The sequence below is a fragment of the Acomys russatus genome, chromosome 19, assembly GCF_903995435.1.
Source record: "Acomys russatus chromosome 19, mAcoRus1.1, whole genome shotgun sequence".
Lineage (NCBI taxonomy): Eukaryota > Metazoa > Chordata > Mammalia > Rodentia > Muridae > Acomys > Acomys russatus.
The window spans coordinates 26,634,985-26,653,734 of NC_067155.1; the positions used below are offsets into that span (position 1 = coordinate 26,634,985).

At 49.3% G+C, this 18,750-nt stretch overlaps 1 protein-coding gene and 1 pseudogene across 1 annotated transcript in view; both read right to left on the bottom strand.

Moving 5' to 3' along the window:
- Mtus2 (microtubule associated scaffold protein 2) overlaps positions 1–18,750 on the bottom strand; it is a 351,173-nt gene that overhangs the window by 42,006 nt on the left and 290,417 nt on the right.
- On the bottom strand, positions 1,524–1,981 carry LOC127203929 (nucleoside diphosphate kinase B-like; annotated as a pseudogene).

Consider the following 18,750-nt stretch of genomic DNA (forward strand, 5'->3'; position numbering starts at 1 on the left):
GAACAGGGGTGGCGGGAGCTGGCGGATGTATTACAACAGCGCATGCATGAACGGTGGGCGGTGTTAGAGAGCCATGGCTTCCTTAGGCTTCCTCTAGACAACATCTGGGGTGATGGGGTCCCTCTGTGTTAATCTCCTGACTATGTTCTGTCTGCCTGCCTGTCTATCGTCTATCTTCTACCCTGTAGTTATATATTATTGATCATTTATCTAATGCCTACCCATCATCTATCCATCATCCATCTATCTACCTACCTACCCACTCATCTGACAGTTTATTCATCTTTTTCAGCGTGGAGACAAAACCCAAGGTGGTCCATATGTCTGAAAGAAACCCTAACACCGAGCTGCATCCTTAGACCCTGTGCTCTGATTTCGTTATTACCTTTCTGTGCTCTGCATTGACTCTAAAGTCAGTGTGCATGCATGTGAGTGTACATGTGTGTGCATGAGTGTAAGTGTACAGGTGCGTGGAGTGCAGGCATGTAAGTGCGTGTGGGTGTATGTGTGTGCATGCGTGTGTAAGTGTGTATATGAGTGTACATGTGTGTGAATGAGTGTGTGAGTGTATGTGTGTGTGTATATAAGCGTGCATTGGGCATGTGTGTAAGTGTGTGTGAGTGTACATGTATGTATGTGTGTCTGTGTGTGCATGTTTGTCTGTGTGAGCATGTGTGTGTGTGAGTATACATGTGTGTGTCTGAGAGAGGGAGAGAGAGTGTGTGTCTGGGTGTGTGTGTGTGTTTGTCTTGGGATCAAACCTAGGGCGTCACACCCGCCAGGCCTATCCCCAGCCCTCTCGATTCTGACAGTTCAAAGAACATGGAGGCCAGAGCAGGCAAAGTGTTCACATCAAATTGACCCCAGGACTTTCACACTTGTCATGCCGGTCACCTGCACTGGTCACCTGATAACTGTATGAGCTTAGTGCTTTGGAGAGGGGCCGTTTCCGTGCTAACCTTGTAAGAAACCAGTAAGAACGGCTAGCTTACTTCTACATCAAGGTAAAAAGAAAAAAGGTGACTTTTCCAAATTGTCCTGGGCATCCCAGTGAAGGAAGAGCAAGAGAAATCTCCTGTCAGCAAAGACTCGGACAATGTCTGGCAGAGGACTGTCAAATACAAGGAGCTCATTCCACCTTCCTACTCAAAGCCCGTGGCGTTCTCCTCAGCTTCTGGCCGCAGCTTCCGGCTGCAGCGGGCGGCTTCCGGCCGCAGCGGGCAGCTTCCCGCTGCAGCCAGCACCGGCACCGGGTGGCTACAGCACCTGCCTCTGAGGGATCCCCGCGTCACAGCAAACAGCCCTGTGTCTCCCAGGTGAGCGGCAGAAAGGAAGTGGACCCCAGAAGGAAAGTGGCCACACTCTAGAACATTCTGGATAGAGCTTACTTACTTTCCCCACCCCACCCCCCAGTTCCAAAGTCTTTATTGTCTTAGAAAAGAAGATCCATCCACTCAGTGGGATGAAGAGCTGTGTCCAGGGACCCGTCAGTAACGCTGAGAAGGGCCCTCGTTGACCCACCTCTACTCACACACCCAGTCATGGGCACAATCTTGTAGTCAACCACTTCTTCCGGCTTAAACCACAGACCGATCTCTTTCTCAGCACTTTCCACAGAATCGCTGCCATGAATGATATTCCTGCCAACTTGAATGCAGAAATCCCCCCCGAATGGTGTCTGGCTTAGAATTGGCTGGATTGGTCCCTCCCAGCATCACTTGGCCTGTTTTCACCACATTGAGCTCCTCCCAGACCACGGCCAGCACAGGCCCTGAGTTCATGTATTCACCAGCCCCGGGAAGAAAGGACAGTCCTTCAGGTCAACGTAATGCGGCTTCAGGTGCTCTTCAGAAGCCCGAAGGAACTTCATGGCCACCAGACAGAACCCCTTCTGCTCAAAGTGCTTGATGATCTTGCCCATCAGGCCGCACTGCACACCATCTGGCTTGATGGCGATGAAGGTACGCTCAAGGTTGGCCATGATCTGAAAGTCTGCGAGTTGCCTGAAGTCAGCGGTGAGCGATGGGAGACACTAGGGAGCTTACTTACTTTTTGATGAAAGCTACTCGTGTTAGGCTCTACTAAACGGTCTCTATTAGCCATGCATAGAACCTTTGCCTCCTCCTCCCACTCTTTCAAACAGCCATCCCTTGGTATCCCCAGGGGCTGATTTAACCAGGATACCCAAATCCACATACGCTCAAGTCCTTAACGTAAAATGTGTGCAGAGACCCGCTTCCTAGTCTTCTAGAGTGCTCGTTCTCAACCTTGCTGATGCTGAGACCCTTTAATACAGTTCCTCCTATTGTGGTGACCCTTCCCACCATAAAATTATTTTTGCTGCTGCTTCATAACTGTGATTTTTGCTACTGTTTTGAATTGAAAATACCTGTGTTTTTCAATGGTCTTGGGTGACCTTGTGAAAAGGTCATTCAATCCTCGAAAGGGGTCATGACCCACAGGTTGAGAAGTCCTGTCCTGGAGCCTTAAAACCACTTTTCCGTTCCTTATAGTACTGAATATGGGGTAGATTCTCTGTCACTAGATGCTTCTCCCCTGGTGAATCAAGAAGCAGGGAGCAGCCAGGCGTGGTGGCGCACGCCTTTAATCCCAGCACTCGGGAGGCAGAGGCAGGTGGATCTCTGTGAGTTCGAGGCCAGCCTGGTCTACAAAGTGAGTCCAGGATGGCCAAGGCTACACAGAGAAACCCTGTCTCAAAAAACCAAAAAAAAAAAAAAAAAAAAAAAAAAAGAAGCAGGGAGCTTATACACTACCATACCCTAACTGAGCACCTACTATATGCCAGGCATTTGGGCCTCCAAGAAACCAGCGTCTCAGAGTGAGCCGATATACACGCAATTGTAGAATAGTGTGAGATAGCCCAGGAGACCAGGCTGTCCTGGGGGTTTAAACTGAGGCCAGAGGAGAAACATAAAGGGTCTGTAGAGGGAACATCTCAGGCCGAGCCTGGGAGGAGCAGTGACACAGAGTGGCCCTGGGGCTTCTGAGAACCTTTGTCACAGTCATTAAGGATTGTGAGTGTGACCAAGCCAAACTAACCCAATCCAAACAACCAACCAAAACCAAAACCAAACAAAAGAACCAAAATGCCTTGCGTTTTCAGCACCAATGCATTCTTCCAAAAAGATTTTGGACCCCTGGTTGACGGATGGAGGTTGTGGTTGCAGGAACTGCAGATGCATCCGGAGGACCACCAGTACAGTTAGTGAGGCCAGCTTTCTCTCCCTGTCTGTGGAGGCCGCGGGGGGCGGGGGGGGGGGCGGCTCTGTGATGGTGGAATCAGTTAGCATAGAAATGGAAAACCCAGGAGTCTCAACCCGGGGCTCGCTTCGCATCAGACACTCCTCTCCCCCAGAGATTCTCCGAAGGCCTCAAGAGCCAGGCTGGACACGGGTGGGACTCCTTGTCCCGTAACTTCACATCTGCCTGGAGGAGAGGCAGCCAGACCTGGCTCTGTGGAAAAGTCTCTAGCTGTAGCCCCTGACCCCTGCCTCCACCCTGACAGCTCACACTCCCTGAGTTTGTCCTTGAAACTGACTTGGTGCCTCTTCACCTCAGCCTTTGGGCCTTGTAAGTTCAGATAGGGTAGCTGTTTGGGTTTTTTATGTTTTTGTTTTTTCCCCCTGTCAGTTCTAGACAAACCTTTCCGATGTCCCTGGACACATTCCTGCTGAATGTGCTGGCTCTGCTCAGCTTGCCAAGGCCAGCCTGCCTGTTCTGCCGGTTCTGGCGAGGGCCTTTCCTTCTTAAGTGCTTGAATCTAAAATGATATCAGCCCTTCTAATTTATGCACCAAGTAAGTTATTTCGTGTTTCCTGAAAGCCAACCCAGAATGACGTCATGGCAACTGCAATGGGGTGAGTCAACAGCTATGACCTCATGACCAGTGCGTTCTACAAGATCACAAGGGGCCCCTTTCCACTTGTTTTCTATTTGCTGCACATGTCGCCCACTCATCACGGGTCCACGGAGCCCAGCGGGGGGAGGGGCTCGATCTTGAGAGGCCCCTTAGGCTTCTTCTGCAAGGCTCTCAAGTCCCTCTGCCTGCTGCTCCCCCGGGTCAGGACAAGGTGGGAGGACTGGGGCTTCCTCTGACTCGGGGGAAGGGGAGGTGGAGTGAGGTGGGGGGGGGGGGCGTCGGATCAGCACTTCCCTAAGTGGGGAATGTGTGGAAAATTCCTAACTGGTGCCAAGCACGTGAGCTCCTATGTTCACTCAAGGGGGCTAAATATAGTCGCCCGCATCAACCATGCAAACTGTCCTGGTGACAAAGCCCAGGCGTCGCAGCGCCCAAGCAGGCTGTTCCTCTCCTGTGACTGTTTAGTCTCACACAGGCTTAACTTCCTTCCAATGGGTGCTTGAGGACCACTCATGGTCTTCCCAAGCCAGTGGCCACAGCGCCTTAGCTCCATCTCCATCTCCCATTGGACGACACACCTCTCCTTCATACGCTGATTATCTCAGCATGGTCTCTAAATCTTAAATGTGGACCCTGAGGTGACTAGGGACCAGGAAGTCCTTCTTTCTCTGCTCCCAAATGTAGGCACCACAGAAGATCTGCTCCCCTGGGGACAGCCCGTCTCGAGGACTCGGCTCCTTATGCCACAGTCCTCCACAGACTCCTGAGCACTCTGCAGTCCTCCTCTCCTGGCTAGAGAGCCTGGCAGAGCGCAGAACCCACTCACTGCTATGACACCAAGCAACCAGATGTGTGGCCAAGCCCTGAGCCAGCCTACAATACTCACCTGCTTACTCCCTGAGAGTTATCTGTCATGATGGCTGATGCTACCTCAAGGACCCAGTGGTGACGGGAAGTGAGGATGTCTAGCATCACACGCCTGACTCCACACTGGGGCATGGGCCATCCATGATGCGTAAAGCTTACATTGTATCCCAGTGTCTCTGGAAGGCTTCTCCCCCGCCCCCCGCCCCGGGTGAATCCAGAAGTAGGGAGCTTATACACTACCACCGCTAACTGAGTGCCTACTGTGCGCCAGGAAAATGGCATTTGGGCCTCCAAGAAACCAGGGTCTCAGAGTGGGCCAATATACAAGCAATGGCAGAAAAGTGTGAGGTAGCCCAGGAGGCTAAACTGGAGGTTTGCAAACTGGAGGCCAGAGGAGAAACAAAAAAAAGGTCTGTGAAGGGAACATCCCAGGCCGAGCCCAGGAGGAGCAGTGACACAGAGTGGCCCTGGGGCTTCTGAGAACCTTTGTCACCCTACCAGATGAACCCATAGCTTTCCCTTTGTAACTCCTGATCCGTACTATTGACTGGAAGAGGACAATTTATGAAGCTCACTGCAGTTGGAGCATGCTTCTGAAATGTGTTTCTCTCGCCTGCTGAGTGTGTGTTTGTGTGAGTGTGCAGGTCTGCGCACGAGCCCGAGGACTCTTACTATTCTTGGCTATGTTTTTCCAAATGAAGTATTTATGTTGTCTTCATTTCTATGGCCACGCATGGGTATGTCCATGTGAACGCAAGAGCCCTTGGGTGCGACAGATCCCCTGGAGCTAGACTCACAGGCAGTTGTGAGCTACCTGCCCTGGGGGCTGGGAAGAAAACCCAGATCTTCCGCAAGAACAGCCAGTGCTTTTAGCTGTCTGCTGCAGCCTCTTTCCAAGAGTCCTTGCCTGCTCTGTGTAAGTGCTACTCACCGGCACCAGCCATATGATGGGAACCAGGCTGCTCCCAAGCTAAACAAAAGACCACACAGGAATTAAATAAGAATACGAGGTGAGTACAGGGACACACATCTGAAAAGCCAGGATTTGGGAGGTAGAAGAAATGATTAAAGGTTCTGGCCAGCTTGGGCTATACGGTAAGACCTTGCCACAGAGAACGAAGAGGGGAGGGGGCCCTTTCTTAGTATTCCAGCATATGAGGAAATAGCTGGGTCCTTTCTACGGTGGATTACAATCCACACATGGCACCCATACATACTAAGCTGCAAAAAAGTTGGGAGTTGTTCACTCTCCTCTGAAAAAGCATTGCCTCTTAGCCACGAGTGTGGGTGGACTCGGCTTGGTGAAGTGTGCCAGATTGGGGAGAGGCTCTCTTTAGTTTCTTTAGGTGAGCCAGCCTGTCTTTGCAGTAACTTCCATGGCTCTCTGTGGGCAGGCCATTCATTTTCGGTGTGAATTTAACAATGTGGTCAAATTTATAACAGAGCTCTGTTGCAGAAGGGGGTCCCTTGAGATTTTGGGTGACCTTTAGTTTTTATTTCAGTACAGTCTTAAGATAGTGCTGACACAGTGGGTGAGGTAATCAATAGGAATTATTTCTTTCCCAAATAATTAACGCGAAGCTACTATGTGTTTGTATAATGAGCCAGTTTTCTACTCCGAGATGAAATTTAATAAAAAAAATCCATTCAACACCTAGTACCTCTCATATTCAATATTCTTCCACACACTTCAGTGTATGTGAACAATGTAGTCAAACCCTGTGTGGAAAGAAACCAGACTGACTGAACAGGGACCAGCCTTTGTCCCTGTGCATGCTGGGAGAATCACTAGCCAGTGGCTAATGAGGGAGCAGCATCCTGGCAGGAAGATAACAAGGGTGGCCACGTCTGGGTGGTTAACGAGCAGCTGGAGAGGACAGAGACTGATGAGGCCAAGGAGAAGAGGATGGTGGGGAGTGAAGGCAGGAGACAGGGAGACAGGGCAGCACGGGGAGACAGGGCAGGAGATGGGGAGACAGGCCAGCATGGGGAGGCAGGGACCAGGAGACAGGGCAGGCGATGGGGAGACAGGGCAGCAGGTGGGGGCAGGCCAGCACGGGGAGAGAGGGCAAGACAGGGCAGGACAGAGAGCTTTCAGACTGGTGCACTTGAGGGAATTAATTCTTCACATTTTCTGGCTTCCCCTTCCTTGAGGTACCTTCCCAAAAGTATGGCCATCACGCACCCCTGTACCCAGACTGCATCCCTGCTAAAAACAACAACAACAATGACAGAACCCAAACAGAACAAAATCCAAAACGACCCAGAAAGACCTGCACATTCCCACCGATACAAGTTAAGAAATGCAAGTCTGGCTTCCAGGCTGGAAAATTCTCGGCACTCTCTACGCAGTGTATGTCCCACTGAGTTTATTGTGAGACCTGCTCCATTGTGTTCCGTCACGTTGAGTAAAAGCGCTGACTGCATGTACCCTTTGCCTGTAGTCACGCCACGCACTCCTCGTCAGTCTAACAACGCCCCAACCCCATTCTTACATGTGTAATTCCAAAACTCCACGCCAGCCCCCATGAGGCTTGTCTACGGTTCTCCCCCAACTTGGTTCAGAGACGAGGGGTGGCCAGAGCTCTCATTTAATTATCTGCTACTCCGTAACTAGTGTTTAATTGCTCCTTATGTGTCATTGATGTCTATATAGCCTGCAATTTTCCTGGAAAATGTGGGGGCTCAAGGGATAAAGGGCTGGTCATGTTTCTAAATAATTCTTTGATAATCTCCGCAGCAACTAGGCGTGGGGGAAGCAGCGCCAAATACGGCTGGTTGCATAGTTCAATGTAAGCTGGAATATAAGAGGCACTGGTAGCTTTTAAAGACTTGTTTTTATTTTATGTGTGTGGGTGTCTTGCCTGCATGTATGTGCAATACCTGAATGCAGTGCCCGAGGAGGCCAGAAGGGGGCACTGGATCCCCCGGAACTGCAGTTACAGATGGTGGTGCGCTGCCACGTGGGGGCTGGGCACTGCAGGTCCTCCACAAGAGCGATCTCTCCAGCCCCAATACAGATAGTTTTCAAAAACCATTTTCTCACTCAGCAGTTTTGTTTTCTTTTTGTTCTCTAGGAAGATTATAAGATTATATATATATATATATATATATATGAGCATATATATATGCTCTTAAGATCAGCCATCCTCTCTTCCAGTTGCAGGAAAGGATTGTTAATGGAGGATAAGATGGGCTAGAGCAATCATGAAAACTTTCTGATCACTTTACAAACTACAGAGATACTGAATTGTGAGGACTAACAGAGGTGGGGGGGGGCGGGGAGGGCGAGGGGGTGGGGCTTACTGAGTTTCTCAGCCCACTATTGACCAAAGTGTGAGGCAGAATGAAATCCTACGCTACAGGGCGCCCATGACACAGCGCATGCGCAACAGGTAGCTACAGGGGTGAAGGAAGGATCAAGCACACTTCCTGTGACATTATCCCGAGAAGCAAGCAACAGCAAGACCACCACTTCACTACTTCAAAAGGCACCTCAATATATAGGCAAACAAACAAACAAACAAACCAAGAAATATGGGTGTGAGCAAGTGAAAAAAGTTCATTAATGTTTTATGGATTTGTTTGCTTGTTTGGTTGGTTTTTTGAGACAGGGTTTCTCTGTGTAGCCTTGACTGTCCTGGAACTCACTCTGTAGACAGACCAGGCTGGCCTCGAGCTCACAGAGATCCACCTGCCTCTGTTTCCAGAATGCTGGGATTAAAGGTGTGTGCCACCATACCCAACAGTGTTTAATGTTTTTGTCACAGAAAGTTTAAGTGCCAAATATGGGACTTCAAAGCTAAAGCAAATGACAGCTACTAAAGAGATGAGTAACAACGAATTATTTTCCAAAATCTTTAAATGCAAGAATTATATATAAGGAAGATTATTTTTAGTAACTTGATCTAAGAGAAAACAGGGGCGGGCTCACTTTAAGATCTATTTTCCCAAACAAAAGGGCTTCTCTCTCTCTCTCTCTCTCTCTCTCTCTCTCTCTCTCTCTCTCTCTCTCTCTCTCTCTCTCTCCCCCTCTCCCTCTTCTCCCCCCCCCCCCCGCCACTATGTAGTCCAGGTTGATCGGGAGCTGGCCCTGGCTATGTAGATTTCAAAACCACAGACATCTGCCTGCCTCCGTCACCTGAATGCTGGGATCAAAGGTGTGCGCCACCAAACCTGGACAATCTATTCTAAAAGATAAGAAACAAATTTTGGAGATGAGGGTCTTATTATGTTGCCTTTGGGGGCCATGGCCTCATCTACCCACCTCCCCCAAATGGGTGAGATTAGGGCGCCATCTCTGTGCCTGTGCTCATTTCTGAGACTTTTTGACTCGATGGACGCAAACTTCATGACATTGCTGTGCGTGTGGCTACTCGCTTCCCTTTATTGACCCATTGCTATAAAGCTCCCTTTTTTGCAGCCATATCTCTTGAAAAAGGGCAGCTTCAGCTGTGAACGTATAGATGCCTCCTGTACACCAAATTCTTACAAGCGCGCAAACGTGCACATACGGCTTAAGCTCTGACTCTAGCCGGCAAATGCCAACTGCTGAAATGCCTACACCAGCACAAAAGTCCTAAGTGAGTTCTAAGGGACAGTTTAGTTTTCCGAGATGGTGCGCGAGGCCACAGCAGGTCGGGGCGGCGGGGGGGGGGGGGGGGGGGGAAGGGGGGGTCACGAGCAGAACTGACAGGGCATGATCCCCAGTGACTGCCATGGAATGAGTTTTAAATTAAGCCATATATCTCCCCTTCACCTGGTCACACACTATACCCCAAGCTCTCTACTAGTGGATGCCTCGTGGAGAGAGAAAAGAGGCAATTTCAGGCTGCCCATCTCCCGGGAGATTCCATTTCATGCATCTTTGATGAAATATATACCACAGAGACGATTCCTCGCTAGTAGTTATCTAGAGACGGAATTTAAAACACCCAGACCAAAACACAACCACCCTCAGAAGGTGCCCAGCCCGGGCAAACAGCAAAAGCAAAGCCAGGCTTTGTGTTGAATCGCCATACAGCGCTTGCTCCGACTTAATTTCGGTTCTCTGGATGTGACTTTTCTTTCTAGCGAGCCCTCAGACTCCCAGGGTCATCAAGTGTTGGCCCTCTCTGTGACAGGAAAGTCACAGAGTGCCTCCTTTTCTCATAGGGCCAATCAATCCCAGGAGGAGACTCTCTTTAAATCCAGAGTGATAAAACTTTCAAAGTTCCAGTTTGGCGTAGCACAAACACTGTGCCTAGCTGACCCACATCCCTCCCACACCACAACATCTTAGGTTTCCCAGGTACATAAAACGCACTAAGAACCTTCCCAGGATTCCCCTGGCAGCTTGGATTTCAAGACCTTCCTGGTATGTCTGCAAAATGCAACAGTTTTTTTTTTTTTTTAATCTGAGCTCGCAGGAACATGACATTATGTAAGGCTCTGCAGAGCCCGGGAGAATAGATGCTTTTCTGTAAGCACCACTCACGAACCAGCACCCTGGAAGGAGAACCCGGAGCTTCCTGCTCACCAACAAAGCACACAGGCATGCGAGGGAGGCGGAGGCCAGAGGTGGATGCTCGCACCTTCTTTGCCCAGACCAAGGAGGAGGGGAAGAGAGGACAGGGAAGGCCAAGTACCGTCTTATCCAGGCACTGGAGGCAGATATAAGGCTTGCAGCAGCGGTGGCCCATCCCGGCGGGCTGGCTCCGCAGCACCTGCATTCAACGTGTCAGCTAACGGTCCCTAAGCCGAGGGGCTGGCTCCCATAGAGACGCCCCGGGGAGCTGCCACAACTTCCATGTGGTCTCCGGGCTACCTTATTTCTCCTGATAACTTCAGCGATTGCGGAGAGGAGGACCCGGGAGGAGAGGGCGGGGCGGCTGGCAAATCCTCTTGCGAGGGAGGGGCGGCGGGAGCCCGGCAGGCGGTGCAGCAGCGACCGTAGCAGCAGCAGCAGCAGCAGCAGCAGCAGCACAAGGGCCACCCTCGTCCCCGGGAATCCTCAGAGCCAGGCCGATGATCTGTCGCCTGACAACCCAGCCTTGGACAGTGGCATCTCCCTGAGCAGATAGCAGGCTGCTCTGGGTGCGGCCCTGTCTCCGTCTTGCACAGACACGCCTAGAGAGGACTCAAGGCACACAAAAGGAGACCCGCGGGGACCCGGGGCTAGGGGGGTTGGACTGAGGCGTGCTGGCCTCTCCTCCAGCCCTGGCTGCCTGTCTCGGTAAGGAGCAAACATATTTATAAATGTGACTAATGGCAAGGTATAAGTGACCAACGGCAAGGTCTCGCTGCCCAGTCCACTGCCCACAGGGGGCTCATGGGCAAATCCTTATGTCCCAAGCGGTTGCTTGACCCTCATTTGATGCTGTTTATGTGTAAAATGTAATCGCTATGACTGTAAGATCACTGCCCTCCACAAACAATTCAAGTATCTCAAGTGCTTAAGATTGAAAGTGGGGTAGGAGCAGCTATTTCCCCTTAACAAATGTCCTAAAAAGTCTTAGGGAACTTGGACTTGCTAGTCAGATGGCAATTTTTAATTCAAAATGAAAGAAAAGAGGCAGGGGCCAAAAGTTTTCTTTAAAAAACAAGAAACAAAAGATTTTATATTTTAAAATGTATTTATGCAACCCTGAAAGTAAGATAAGCAAATACTTACAAGATTAGCTTTTTCACAGAAAAAATTCTAAAATGTATCATTAACAAATACACAAAATTACAGAGCTAGACAGATGGCTCGATGGTTAAGAACAGTTGATGCTCTTCCAAAGGACCTGAGTTCTGTTCCCAGCACCACACGGGGCAGCTCACAACCACCTGTAACTCCAGCTCTGAAGGGACCCACATACCGCTGGGTGCTCCTCGCTGGACCCGGGTCAGGCACAGGCAGCAACCATATTCCCAAGGCATCCTACTATACAGAGAGGGGGCATGCTGCTGAATGGGAGAGTCAATTTTCACCCCAAAACACAAAGCACACATTTACTGGACATGGTGGGACACACCTGGATACTCAGTACCTGGGAGGATTGTGAGGTGGAGGCTAGCCTGGGCTACACAGGGCGACCCTTTCTCAAAACAAATGACTCAAAGAACCCTAACGCACCACCCACATACCCCCACCATATGTGCAACACACACACACACACATACACACACACCATAGGTGCATACACACACTTGTGTGGTTTTGAAATGATGTTTTAGAGATAAACCTTGTCTCAGTGTTCGTGCAGTGGGAGGCAGGAGGATGAGATGAGGCATTTTCCATCTGAGCCCCGTCCTCTGCGCTTCATTATTAGGAATATGTTTCGATTTGCTTCCAAATGAAATGTACGGGGGAAAGGCAGGGACCATGCCCTGCGCAGGCTCTGTGAGGTGGGGAGCTATGTGTGCTGGTTTGAGTGAGAAGGCCCCCACGGGCTCATACAGCTGAGCGTATGCACTGCAGATGTGGAACTGTTTGGGAAGGATTAGGAGGTGTGGCTTTCCTTGGAGAAGGTCTGTCACTGAGAGTGGCTTTGCGGTTTCCAAAGCCTGTTCCAGGCCTAGTGTCACACGCTCTCTATCTCCTGCTTGTGGGTGAGATGCAAGCTCTTGGCGGCTGCTCCAGCAACATGCCTGCCGCCACAGTAACAGCATCAGGACGCTCAGGAACTCACCTTACAAAACTGTGAGCAAACCCTCAGTTAAACTCTATCTTTCATAAGTTGCCAGGGTCACGGTGACTCTTCGGAGCAATAGGACAGTAACCAGACCGGCCCCTCCAGAGGAATGGATGCTTCAGCCTGGGCAGGGTCTTCCTTGGACTTTTGAAGCCATGAGAGAAAAATCACTGAGTACAAAGCGGAGGTTTCTGCATACTATGTTCAGAGCAGCATGGACAGGAAATGGGATGTCACTTGGCTTAACAAAAAGGAGGGGGAAAAAAATCATTGGTAGATCCACATGCACGCAGGGCCTTCTACCACCAACATCAAAGAAGAAGTTTGACCTCTTCAATAATATGGTTAGACTTTGAGGACATTATTATGAGTAAAACATACTAAAAAAAAAGAAAGAAAAAGAAAGAAAGAAAGAAAGAACCATGGCAACCATGTTAAAGATTCTATGAGGTTGGCTGACTGGTTAGAACATCATGATTATGTTGAGTCAGAATGTTGCAGATCCAGTCAAATCGTTGAGCTATCTTTAGCCATCCATTGTCCACCTCTGTGGGCGACCTAACGACATTGTGACGTCATATGAGACTTTCGGGATGCCCTAAGAAACTCTGAGCGGCCACCAACACAAGAGCTAAGGACGTCTCTGGGTCGCATCTGAGAGCTACCGCAGAGATTTCCCTACATTGCTGTGAACCCCTGATGCTTCCACTCTGACAGACGCTCTGACTTAGGTCTTTCTTCTGGTCGTGGACGCATTCCCACATCGGAACACAGTATTTGGGGCGAGCTAAATCCGTGTTCCCAGGCTGGGGTGAAGCCGGGGAAGGAGGTGGAGAGCGAGGCCCAGGAGAGCCCAAAACTAGTGCATGGAGGAAACAAGTCGACAAAGTGGAAGGCTGGGAACGTCCCTGCAAGGCTGCGGCGGCACAGGTTCCACAGAAGCCACCAGCGTAACCGCGGCTCGCTGCCACACTAAAACCTACACCCTTGGGCAAAGGGTTAAGACGCCGACGAGACATGAAGGTGTACATAGAACGACATGGGAGAACATGTACAAGAAAGCCCACGCTGTGCAAAGGAGCTCCCCCCACAAAGACTCAGGAAGCAGAACCCTGCCCCGTATTCCCAAGGCATCCTATTCTACAGAGAGGGGGCATGCTGCTGAATGAGAAAGTCACCTTTTGCCTCAAGACACAAAGCACACCCTTACTGGACATGGTGGGACACACATGTACACTCAGCACCCAGGAGGATTGTGAGGTGGAGGCTAGCCTGGGCCACACAGGGAGACCCTTTCTCAAAACAAATGACTCAAAGAACCCTAACGCACCACCCACATACCCCCACCATATGTGCAACACACACACACACACACACACACACACCATAGGTGCATACACACACTTGTGTGGGTGGGACTGTTTGAACTATCACCAGATGCAGAGACAAAATGGCACCGTGGCAGCCTTGGCAGGAGGAAAGGTTGGAGGTCTGTTTAGTGGCCACAGAGTTTCTGGTTGGTTTTTTTGGAGGGGGTTGTTGTTGTTGTTTTTGTTTTTTGTTTTTGAGACAGGGTTTCTCTGTGTAGCCTTGGTTGTCCTGGACTCCCTTTGTAGACCAGGCTGGCCTAGAAGTCACAGTGATCCACCAGTCTCTGCCTCCAGAGTGCTGGGATTAAAGGTATGCGCCACCAGGCCCAGCCCTCTGCTTGCTTTTTTTTTTTTTTTTACAAGATCACAAGACATCACAGGAGCTGGAGAGGCAGCTGGCAGCACATCCCCCACTTGCTGTGGAAGCATGGGTTTATATCTCTAGCACCTCCATTAAAAAAAAAAAATAAATAAATAAGAAGCTAGTGGGGCTGAGACAGGAGGATCCCTGGAGCTTCCTGGCCTGACACTGGTTCAGTGAGTCAACCTGTCTCAAAAAGTAAGGTAGAGAGTGATTGATGAAGACATTTAACAGTGAACCCTGGACCCTCAGACATACACACACACACACACACACACACACACACACACACACACACAAACACACTGCAAAATAACAGATTTTTTTAAAAAACAATACTTAACTACGATTTAAAAATAGTTAATGTAGTTAAAGTCAAGAATTGTGTCACATGCTTGCTTGTCATCCTAGCTCTCAGAAAGCTGAGGCAGGAGGATTGCCACATGTTTCTGGCCAACTTAAGCTACATAGTTCTAGGTTAACCTGGGCTACTGTGAAGAGTCTATCTGAAAAACAAAACAAAGCAAAGCAAAACCAGCACCTCAGAAAAGACAATTTTGGTAGTAAAATGTTATGTATATTTTTAAAAAGTGAATAAAAGTGGCCACTTGTATTCTCTTGGAGGCAAACTGCCGCTGCACCTCAAGCTTGGATGCAGTCAAGCTAGAGGGAGCTGGGGGGGGGGGGGCAAAGGAGGCTCCAAGGGCTGGTGGTCCTCAGTTAGGATGTTTTGTTCAGGCAAAACTACCAACCAGAAGAAAAGGGTTTCATTCTAAGCCGGAATACTCAACTTTATTAGAAAACTGTTATTCATTCATAGAAGATAAGCCACCACAGTGAGAGAAAGGAAGAAGGAGGAGGAGGAGAAGGAGGAAGAAGAAGAAGGAGGAGGAGAAGAAGAAGAAGAAGAAGAGAGAAAGAGAAGAAGAGAGAAGAAAGAAGAAGAAGAAGAAGAAGAAGAAGAAGAAGAAGAAGAAGAAGAAGAAGAAGAAGAAGAAGGAGAAAAAGAAGTCCAGCCTGGTCAGTTTAGCAAGAACCATTTTCAAATGAACAATGGAAAAGGTCCAGTGATTTAGGGGTAGGGAGGGTTAGCCTGGCTCCCGCACAGTTCTAGTACATGCTGATTAAAAGCTGTGGACATTTTCTTACGTCACTATGATGCCGCCGCCATGCACCGCGGCTCTGGCCTCTAACCCCAGCTAATGACAACTTGTGCTGATCTCCAATTCTTTTCCTTCTTTGCCCATGAAATAAATCAGGTTCAAGCCCTCTATGCCCTGGACGGCAACCCCGACTTGTCCTCTGTCCCTCTCTCCCCACCTTGGGCAGACCTGACCAGCCGCCCCACTGAGCACCCACAGGTGACATCTGCCTCTCAGCTTCTCTCTAATCCTGTTCTCAGGTCTGGCTTGGACTCAAGTTCGCCTCGAGGAGGTGACAGTCCCGCAGATGTGGGCTGTGGGCACTCCTTCTGCAGGTGTTAGCTGAGAGTTACATAAAATACGACGTCTGATATATCCCTTGCCACAGCTGGGCACAACAACACAAACCCACAAGGTTGTGGGTCTGTGAACGCCTCCAACTTGTTTCCTGACACGTGTAAAGCAAGATCCCGAACTATGCCACTGGAGAAACACAGACTGGGCTATTTGTTTCATCTTAGAGCCGACAGGAAGAGGTGCCAACAAAGACACTTTCACTCCTTTCCTGACGTATTAATGATACATTTTGCAAGGTACCAATTTTTTCCCAAAGACCAGAAAGTCATCATGCTTTGCAAACATGACATGACAGCAGTCTCCCTACATAATGAATATATCGATACGTTCTGTCAAGAAGAGTTATGCTCCTGTCTTCTGAAAACAGCTATTTAAGCAAAATGGGGGGTGGTTGGGGGTGTGGGGCATCCCCAAAGGGGTTGTTGAGTTGCTGCACAGTGTAGCTGGTGGCCTCATTAAGAATGCAGATTTCAGGCAAGCTGATTACTAAGCCCAGCCCTGTTATGAAGAGCAGCAGGCTTGTTTAAAACATCAAGGCTTGCCTGTGGCTCCACTGTACCCTCAGGGGGTGGGCCCAGGTTCTTAGCCTGCAGCCTCCTTGCCTTTCTTCATTTCAGGACAGAGCACCTCGGGCTCACTCACCATGAACCAAGAGCCAAGAAAGCTGCCCCTCCCCCCTTTTATTTTTCCTTTCACTAGTTCCCCACACAGTATGGGTCTAGCAACTGTGTGTTCCCTGATTGACAATTCTTATGCTTACATTTTTAAAAAAAGATGTATTTATTTATTATCATGTATACAGTGCTCTGCCTGCATGTACACCTGCATGCCAGAAGAGGGCATCAAATCACATTGTAGGTGGTTGTGAGCCACCATGTGGTTGCTGGGAATTGAACTCAGGACCTCTGGAAGAACAGTCAGTTTTCTTTTTACTTTTTTTTTTTTTTTTTTTTTTTTTTTTTTAATTCCTCCATTCCCCTCATCCCTTCTCCTCAGAGGAGGTGAGGCCCCTTATGAGAACCAACCATCCCTGGCACATAAATTGTAGCAGGGCTAAATACATCCTCTCCCACCGAGGCCAGACAAGGCAGCTCAGCTAGAGGAAAAGGGTCCAAAGGCGGGCAACAGAGTCAGAGACAGTCCCTACTCCATGTTAGGTGGCCACAGCATGACCAAGCTGCACATGTGCTACATATGTGCAGGGAATGTAGGTGCGGCCCATGCATCCTTTTTGGCTGGTGGTTCAGTCTCTATGAGCCCCATGGGCCCAGGTTGGTTTACTCTGTACGTCTTTTCGAGCTGTCCTTGACCCCTCCAGCCCCCCTCAATCCTTCCTCCCACTCTTCTCCAAGACACTCCGAGCTCAGCCTATTGTTTGGCTGTGGGTCTCTGCATCAGGTGTGAAAGCACTGTACTCTCAGCAGAAATTGTACTACAAATTTTGAACTTGGGTCTTTCCTTGGGTTGGCACTGTGCAGCTCGGTCCTCCTAGCGGCAAAGACTACAGCCTGCAGTTCACCCCGTGGCCACTAGGGGAGCCACATCTACAGTGGGATTTGCTACCAGGCTCTGACGGCCATTATGCTAGGTACATTAAACGCATTGCTGACATTATATATATGTATATTATATTATACATGTTTACAGTGCTGGGGCTTGAACCCATATCACTGTCCATAACAAACATCCTACCTCCAGCCCAGTATTTCCAACTCATACCATGTTTATTTGGCCGTAACTCCCCTGTTAAGTCTCTGCCAATCTGAAACAAACCCGGAGTGTCCTGAGAAGGTGGAGACTCAGATGAAGAGCTGGCCTGAAGAACTGCCCAGGGCAAATACATTTATGTCTGTGCAACACTTCCTTGACTTCTAACTGACAAAGGAGGGCTCAGACCACTGTGGGTGGTACCATCCCTGGGCAGGTGGGCCCGGGCTGTGTATGAAAGGTAGGTATGGGAGCTGGAGAGACGGCTCAGAGGTTAAAGGCACTGGCTGCTCTTCCAAAGGTCCTGAGTTCAAGTCCCAGCAACCACATGGTGGCTCACAACCATCTGTAATGAGATCTGGTGCCCTCTTCTGGTAGGCAGGTGTACATGCAGGCAGAACACTCCATACATAACAAGGCTTGCCTGTGGCTCCACTGTACCCTCTTTTAAGAAAGAAAGAAAGAAAGAAAGAAAAAAAGAAAAAAAGAAAGAAAGAAAGAAAGAAAGAAAGAAAGAAAGAAAGGTAGCTAGACAAGGCAGAAGAGAAAGCAAGCTTCATCCCTGCCTTGGCTTTCCTCAACGATGGCCTGTGACCCTTTCCTTCTCCAGTAGCTTTTTTTGGGGTCAGTATGTTTATCACGTAGCACTAAGTAACACATCCCTTCCCTGTCTGCTTGTGTAGTTCTATCAAGGGCCTGCACACTGACCTTCCATTCCCTTGGGCCTCTCTTGTAATCCCACTCTTCACGCAGCTGCCAGGGTGAGCCTCTAAACGCGGAGATGGAGTCCTGTATGGACCTCTAAGTGGCATTTATGGCTGTGGAGACGTCATCTCACGAACGATGAGTGAGCACAGGCTTGATTTTCTTTCCTTCCGTCCCCCTTTACTCACGGAGGACATGACAGTGTCCTCACTCGCTCCTTTCCATTCCCTTCCAGTCACCCCAACTGGTCCCCTTCCTCCTCCCAGTCCCCCTTCACAAGTGTATTATACAGAAATGCACAGATTATGTATCTGCAGGTTCGTGTATCACAGGGTCTGCAAGTCAATGAAAACACTCTTGTTTTGTCCTTCTGAGTTTGACTTACTTTTGCTCAATACAATGATCTCCAGTTTTAGCCACTCTTCTATGAAACGACAATATTTTAATTTTGGGGGTAGGTGGGGGGGTTGAGACAGTGTCTCACTATGTAGCCTTGGCTGTCCTGGAACTCCCTATATAGTCTGTGTTGAGACCTGCTTTAGCCTTTAGCCTAGCTATAGCCATTTTGTCTTTAGTCTCCATCTTGATGATGAGGTGAAAATAAGTTCAAATTCTCAGGCTCTGGCTGCCAAATGTGATTAATACTGCTGACAACAAACAATGCTTCTAAAAGGTCAGATCAATTGACCTCATATCTTACTGT